Source organism: Podarcis pityusensis (assembly GCF_964106645.2).
Source record: "Podarcis pityusensis genome assembly, chromosome: 6".
In the NCBI taxonomy this organism is placed as follows: domain Eukaryota; kingdom Metazoa; phylum Chordata; class Lepidosauria; order Squamata; family Lacertidae; genus Podarcis; species Podarcis pityusensis.
In genome coordinates, this window is record NC_138030.1 from 96,497,971 (window position 1) to 96,504,616 (window position 6,646).

Genomic DNA, 6,646 nt, shown 5'->3' on the forward strand with positions numbered 1-6,646 from the left:
ACACGAATCATTTTCCTATGGGACGTCAGGAGAGACACACCTTTCGATCTGGCGCTCTGGCAATTGTCGGCAGGGCCGTCCCGGAGTGCCGGCCAGGAAGGGGCTGCTGGCTTGTGCTCGAGCGAGTGTCTTGCACCAGAGCTCCAGACCAAAAAGACCATTCCAGGATCCAAACAGAAGCCTTCTGTGATGCCCCACTTAAAACAGGTCCCTTGGAGTGTATGATTCCAGATCAAGGCCCTACAGCTGCTTTTTCTTAAAAATAAATCTAGACAGTTCAAGCATACTCTAAAAAAAAGTATGAATAACATAACATGTAGTTTGGCCTGAGCTAGATGCCTTTATTCCATTTTTGGGTACATTGGGATTTTATGAAGCGCAGCACCACAAACCTGTATATTAGGAAAAGTTCACTTCATCAGATCCAAAATGATTCCAACCACACTGGCCCACTTATATTCTATGCAGCCATCAAGTATCGGTGACATTGCCTTATCTCTTTTTAAAACTCTGAAATTCCTTCTTCATAGTAAGATAATATATGTGGGCCAGTTAGAGTTGAGTAAAGTGGAATGCCTTTCATTATACACCTTTAGGCGCCAGGTTGTCTTCAAACAGGCCTTGGGTCCATTACCGTAAATACCCTTTTAAATGTGTTGGGGGGGTTGCTTTGATTTTGTTCTAGTTTTTATTATGAGTTTTGTGTTTTTATCTTGTATTTTTATGCTGTGACCTGCCTGAGCTCTTCAGATGAAAGGTGGCATATAACTTGTTGTTGTTGTTGTTTAGTCGTTTAGTCGTGTCCGCCTTTTCGTGCCCCCCTGGACCAGAGCACGCCAGGCCCTCCTGTCTTCCACTGCCTCCCGCAGTTTGGTCAAACTCATGCTGGTAGCTTCGAGAACACTGTCCAGCCATCTCGTCCTCTGTCGTCCCCTTCTCCTTGTGCCCTCCATCTTTCCCAACATCAGGGTTTTTTCCAGGGAGTCTTCTCTTCTCCTGAGGTGGCCAAAGTATTGGAGCCTCAGCTTCAGGATCTGTCCTTCCAGTGAGCACTCAGGGCTGATTTCCTTCAGAATGGATAACTTTAATAAATAATAATAAAAACATCACACACCAAAGTGAAATAACCATTTCGTAAACCTCAAATTAGCATTTAAGCATAAGGACAGGCAGGTAGACCGATAAAACCCATAAACTGGCTCCCAGCAAGTGACAAACTGAACCTGCGTCTACTGGGAAGGAAGCACTGAATACACTTACTCCAGTTCATGCTACTTTACTGAGAGCAAGTTTTGGTCCCCAAAATGGAGTCCGGACAGGACAAAATGGCTGCCACCATGTTCAGCAAATTCAGAACCATCACCTCTTGTTCCTTGCTCAGTATGACAGATACACCTGCAGGACTGAAGGAGGTAAGGAGCAAAATTAGGGAACAGTAAGGGGAAGATTTCTGTTTCATGCTTTAGAGAGAAGTGAACTGTCATATAAGGTGAGTGGAGAGACATGCACGCACAAAAAAGGAGAATAAATTGAAGGGGAATTGACAGATGAAAGAGGGTGCGGAAGGGAGAGGAGGAAACCGCAGAAGACTGACAGGCCAATTCTGGTTTAATGATTTCAGTCCAGAGAAAAACAGGAAAGAAAATGTGTGAACTGAATACTAAATGGCACCACCATCTTCTCTGAGAAGCAAGGGGGGACTTTGCAAAGAGAACAAAGCAGAGTGTGCAGGTTGCCCAGAGAAGAACAGCAGGAAGCCTTCTGTACACCCAGATGCTTAAGGAAGGCCATCAGTGTCAGGAGTCGACTAACATGGAGGCTGCTCCACAAAAGGAGGACTCTGCCTGAGGCCCTGAGGCATTTTTAGCTTCCAGCCATCCTATCGCAGTCCTTCCCCACCTACATTGCCTGCACTTTTGCGAGGGCGTTAGCTGGCCTATCCCCCCACCCCAGAATCCTGGGAACTGTAGTTTGTTAGTGAGTGGTGGGATTCTGGGGCCGTGAGGGGAAAACTACAGCTCCCATTGTTATCGGGGGCTTGCTTTAAATGCATGCTGTGTATGCAGCCTTCTAGAATCTTAGAACTGTAGCGGTGGGGGACCCTGAGGGTCCTCTAGTCCAACCCCCTGCTGCGGAGGAATAATGAGCCTTATAACGTGGAGCAGGGACTGGAAACAGCAGGAGTGTGGGAAGCTTCAGGCCTGAAGGCCCAGCACAGCTCTCTGCGCCCTTTTATCTGCCCCAGAACACAGCCTCTCCACAGGCCACGCTCATGAACGATGATTGTGCCTCTTGTGTGGAGAGATGCAGGGGCTGGGATCTGGCTTTTGCGTGGCTGGGATGTGGTTGCTGTTTTGCCTCTGGCCACATCTGCCACAGGCATGGAGCTCCCAGAAGGTTCCGCACCCTTGGGGTGAAACAGATCCCCCACGCCTGTTCCAGGGGTTCTGGAGGGAGAAGGGAGGAAGGCAACAGAAGGCTACAGTTTTCAAAGGCAGCTTTATGTTTCAATAAATCTACCGTGCTGTCCTTCCTGTGTGCTTGTCTCTTCATCGACTTGCCTGTGAGCAACACAGAGTCCACAGTGAGTCCAAGACTTAGAGGGTGCAATAAGCAGCCACTTGCTGTGGCGCTGGTGCTGCTCAGGCATGCAAGTTTTTCACAGCATCCACACAATGACGTCCTCTTCAAAATACCACCCCCTCCCCTTTTAATCTGGATTTACCATTTCCACAGGTTTGGGTGTGGTGTTGTTGGGTTTGTTTTTTAACCTAATCATGGATTTTCCACGGAAATGGTAAATCCAGATTAAATGGGAAAATAATATAGGGCAGCAGTTTCATGAGCATGACGTTGTGTGGATGTTGTATAGCATCAGCAGCACTAAGCACATGCACCAGACCTACAAAGCACTTCCCCAAAGAATCATGGGAACTATAGTTTACCCCTCACAGAACTATGATTCCCAGCATCTTAACAAACTACAGTTCTCAGGATTCTTGGGGTTTTAAATGTATTGTGGGTGTGCAGCCAAGATTGCCATATGAAAGTGCCCCAAACGTCTGACCTGGGTAACTCAGGGCAGGCAGGATGTATGTGCTTTGTGTTTGTAAAAGGTCTCAAGCTTCCTTGAGAAAACAGTTGTAAGTTACAAATAGTAGGAAAGACTACCATCTGAGGTCTTGGACTGGGGCTGCTAGTCAGGACTGACAGCAAATGGCTAGAGGGATCATTCTGACTATGAGGCAGCTTCTTTACTGCCAGTTTTGGTGGGCACATCTGCAAATTGGTCATTTCTGCATGAAACATTGCTTCCTCCAGTATCTTACTACACAAACAAATATGACTCAGAATCCCATCCATTTTCACTTACAAAAATGGCAAAGATAAGTCTCTTCAGTTGGACAGAGAAACATAATTTTGCCTGGCAAAACCCACTGAAGAAAGCAGAAAGGGCTGCAATGCTTCAAAAGAAGCAATTTTGAAGTGTAGAGAGAAAGTGCAGTCAGTTGCTGATGGCAGAACAAAAGGGCTTGATTAGAAAAGAACAATGAGCTGTTTATAGTGTTTGCAATTTTCAGTGGGACTTGTCTAAATGAACCCCTTATTTTCCTGTTACGCCCGACACATATTGTACATGTATTGTACATGTGAGAATGAGGAGGGTGAGGAGAGCAAGAGTCTCAGGCGTGGAGTAGAAAGATTCAGCTTTCCATTGTATTATGGGAGAAGGGTGGCATGAGGTGGCATAAAAATGCAGGCCGCTGTCTGCCCCATGCCTATGTGTTTTCAGTAGGCTGCTCTACGCTACCACATGTATTATACTGCGGAAGTCCATAAAACAGATTTATAAAGAGACTCATATAGCGATCATGTGAAATGCTGGTGGCTCTGCACTGATGGTGAGCAATTTCATCCCATGTCTGACTGAACTAGCTCGCCCGTGAAAGTGGATTGCTCCCTGAACACCTCATTTGCTTCTCTGATTATTGTCTCTGGAGTAACATCCAGCCTTTTCTGCTGGGCTCCCCACGGTAGCACATCAGGGAGAAGCATCCATTCTACCTGCTTGGGCAAGCTTTCGTGCCACAGTGTGGTATGAAATATAGCTAAGCAAACAAAGTGCCGGCTGTTGTTTTCCCTGCTTCCTAGAGGCCTTGGTTTGTGGCTGAGAATGTAGGCTTTGCAGTGATTTACATGTAACCAGGGGCTTATCGGTTTACCCAATGCCACTTGTCAGCTGTTCTGTGAATTGGCTCGTGCTTCCTTTAAAGGTTGGCAGAGGTGAGGAAAATATCTGTTGTTACCTTCTACATCTGCAGTGGCTTGCAGATTTCTACCTTCAGGCCTTGTGAGCCTGATATCACAGCTGCTGTTACAGAGGAAGGGTTTGAATGCTGGATCCTCACCATCATCCTGCACTAACTCTGCACATGAGAGCCAGTGTGGTGTAGTGGTTAAGAGCGGTAGTCTCGTAATCTGGGGAACCGGGTTCGCGTCTCCGCTCCTCCACATGCAGCTGCTGGGTGACCTTGGGCCAGTCACACTTCTCTGAAGTCTCTCAGCCTCACTCACCTCACAGGGTGTTTGTTGTGGGGGAGGAAGGGAAAGGAGAATGTTAGCCGCTTTGAAACTCCTTAAAGGGAGTGAAAGGCGGGATATCAAATCCAAACTCTTCTTCATCCAAACTCTTCTTCTTCAATATACTCCCTGCAGCTGCCAAAGAGGAGAAAGATGGAAATAGCGGACAAGCTGCCTTTCACCATCTGATTTGCAGCTTGAGAAGTCCCTGATAGGCTTCCACAGAGTTACTAAGCAGACAGTGCGAAAACCATTGTTTTATATAATTGTCAGGTAGCCTGGCTGCATTTCTTTTAAAGGTTGTTTCTGTTTGGCATCCATCCTATGCTAAAGTCAGACCGGGGCAACCATCCAGTTCTGGAGGATCTGCTGTTTTGATGTTTACAGCTTGCTTCTCTTTCTAAAAAGAGTGGTTCCTGTTTTCTTTCCCACATATCACTATAACATACTTCTGATAATGCACTATCTTATCTTAGGGATTCCCACCCACACAAGAGAGATAAAGAGGTTTTCATTTTATGTGTATTACGTCTTTACTATAAGAGTCAAATGGCAACATTCCAGTTTAAATTACAAGGCAATTCCAGAGATGATGTCAAAGGCATCATCAGCCATACAAAATGTGAATTGCATGAGTCGCTATTGATCTGTTGGGTTTGTGTGACTCACTAAATGAGCCCAACAGCAGCAGATATGAAAAGAATTTGGGGCAGAATCTATCCTCCCACTCCCATCTTCAACTTTCATCTGGCACCTTGCCAGATTGCCATGAACTGGATTATTATTATTTATCACTTATTAAATTTTTATACCACCCTATACCTGCAGGTCTCAGGGATGATGGTTCCAGTCCAACCTGCAATTGTCCTTGGATTCAGGAAGCCTGTGATGAGGTCCTAACTCTGCCATTCCCACACGTGCGCACTCCATACGGAATATGCCACTCGCACATGGCGGCCGTACCGGCTGCTGCTTGCGCAGCGACCGTATAGGCTGCTGTGCGAGCGGCAGCCTGTACGGACTGCGCACACACGGCAGCCCATACGGTCGCTGTCTGAGAGGCAGCCAATACGCATGTGAGAGCAGCAACCCGTAGGGATGCCGCGTGAGTGGCGCCCATATGGACTGCAGGCGCCCTTGGCCGCTCTACAGCTGGGGGGAGGCAGGGGCCATCTTGTTACCTCTCCCAGAGTGGCAACCAGGGCAGCCCGCCCCCTCCATCCCCCTTCCTATGCTACTGCTGCCATGCACCCTCTCTGTCCCTCAACCTCAGTTCCAAATCTGTAAAATGGTAGTAATTGTGACTTATTAAAGTATCTTGCAGATTAAGAGTGCATTGTAAATAAATAGCAAATTTGTAACTGAAGAGCACACTCTTTCACTGCAGAACCACTTGGGCAACAGGCTTCTAAATCCCCACCCACAAACCCAAAACATGCTTCAGCAGTGAAATAGATCTCTGAGGTACCGTACTTTTCGCCCTATAGGACGCACCGTCCTATAAGGTGCACCTAGTTTTTTGGGGGGGAAATGAAGGGGAAAAAATTATTTCCACCCCAGGCGCAGGGCTGGGGAAGCCCGAGCTTCCCCCGGCCCCAGCCCCCAAACAGGCAGCTCTCTGCAAGCCGTGGGAGCCCAGCGCTGGCTCCCGCTGCTTGCGGAGAGGTCCGCGAAGCCTGGACGCGCTGAGCTCAGCATGCACAGGCTTCAGCATGCAGGCAACTCTCTGCAAGTAGCGGGAACTCAGCGCTGGGCTCCCGCTGCTTGCGGAGAGGTGCGCGAAGCCTGCATTCGCCCCATAGGACGCACACACATTTCCCTTTCATTTTTGGAGGGGAAAAAGTGCATCCTATAGGGCGAAAAATATGGTATTTTAGGTTGCATACAACTGAAATATTAGTTGCTGTGGTTTTTCTCTTGCAGGGTGAGCCAGGTTCCCCCTACACTTTGCTATTTAAAAACAGTACTAGCAATTTTGATGTTGGTGCATTCACCATTCTGACCCCTCCCTGCCACCATGCTTCAGGCAGGCAGGCCTTATATGAATACATATATTCATTTCGTG

At 47.5% G+C, this 6,646-nt stretch overlaps 1 long non-coding RNA gene across 1 annotated transcript; it reads right to left on the reverse strand.

Moving 5' to 3' along the window:
• Window positions 1-317: 317 nt before the first annotated feature.
• On the reverse strand, window positions 318-1,363 carry LOC308480682. Its single transcript, XR_013988225.1, has 2 exons — window positions 1,261-1,363; window positions 318-1,082 (listed from the first exon to the last, which is right to left on the reverse strand). It is a non-coding gene; the product is annotated as an uncharacterized lncRNA (long non-coding RNA).
• Window positions 1,364-6,646: the final 5,283 nt, after the last annotated feature.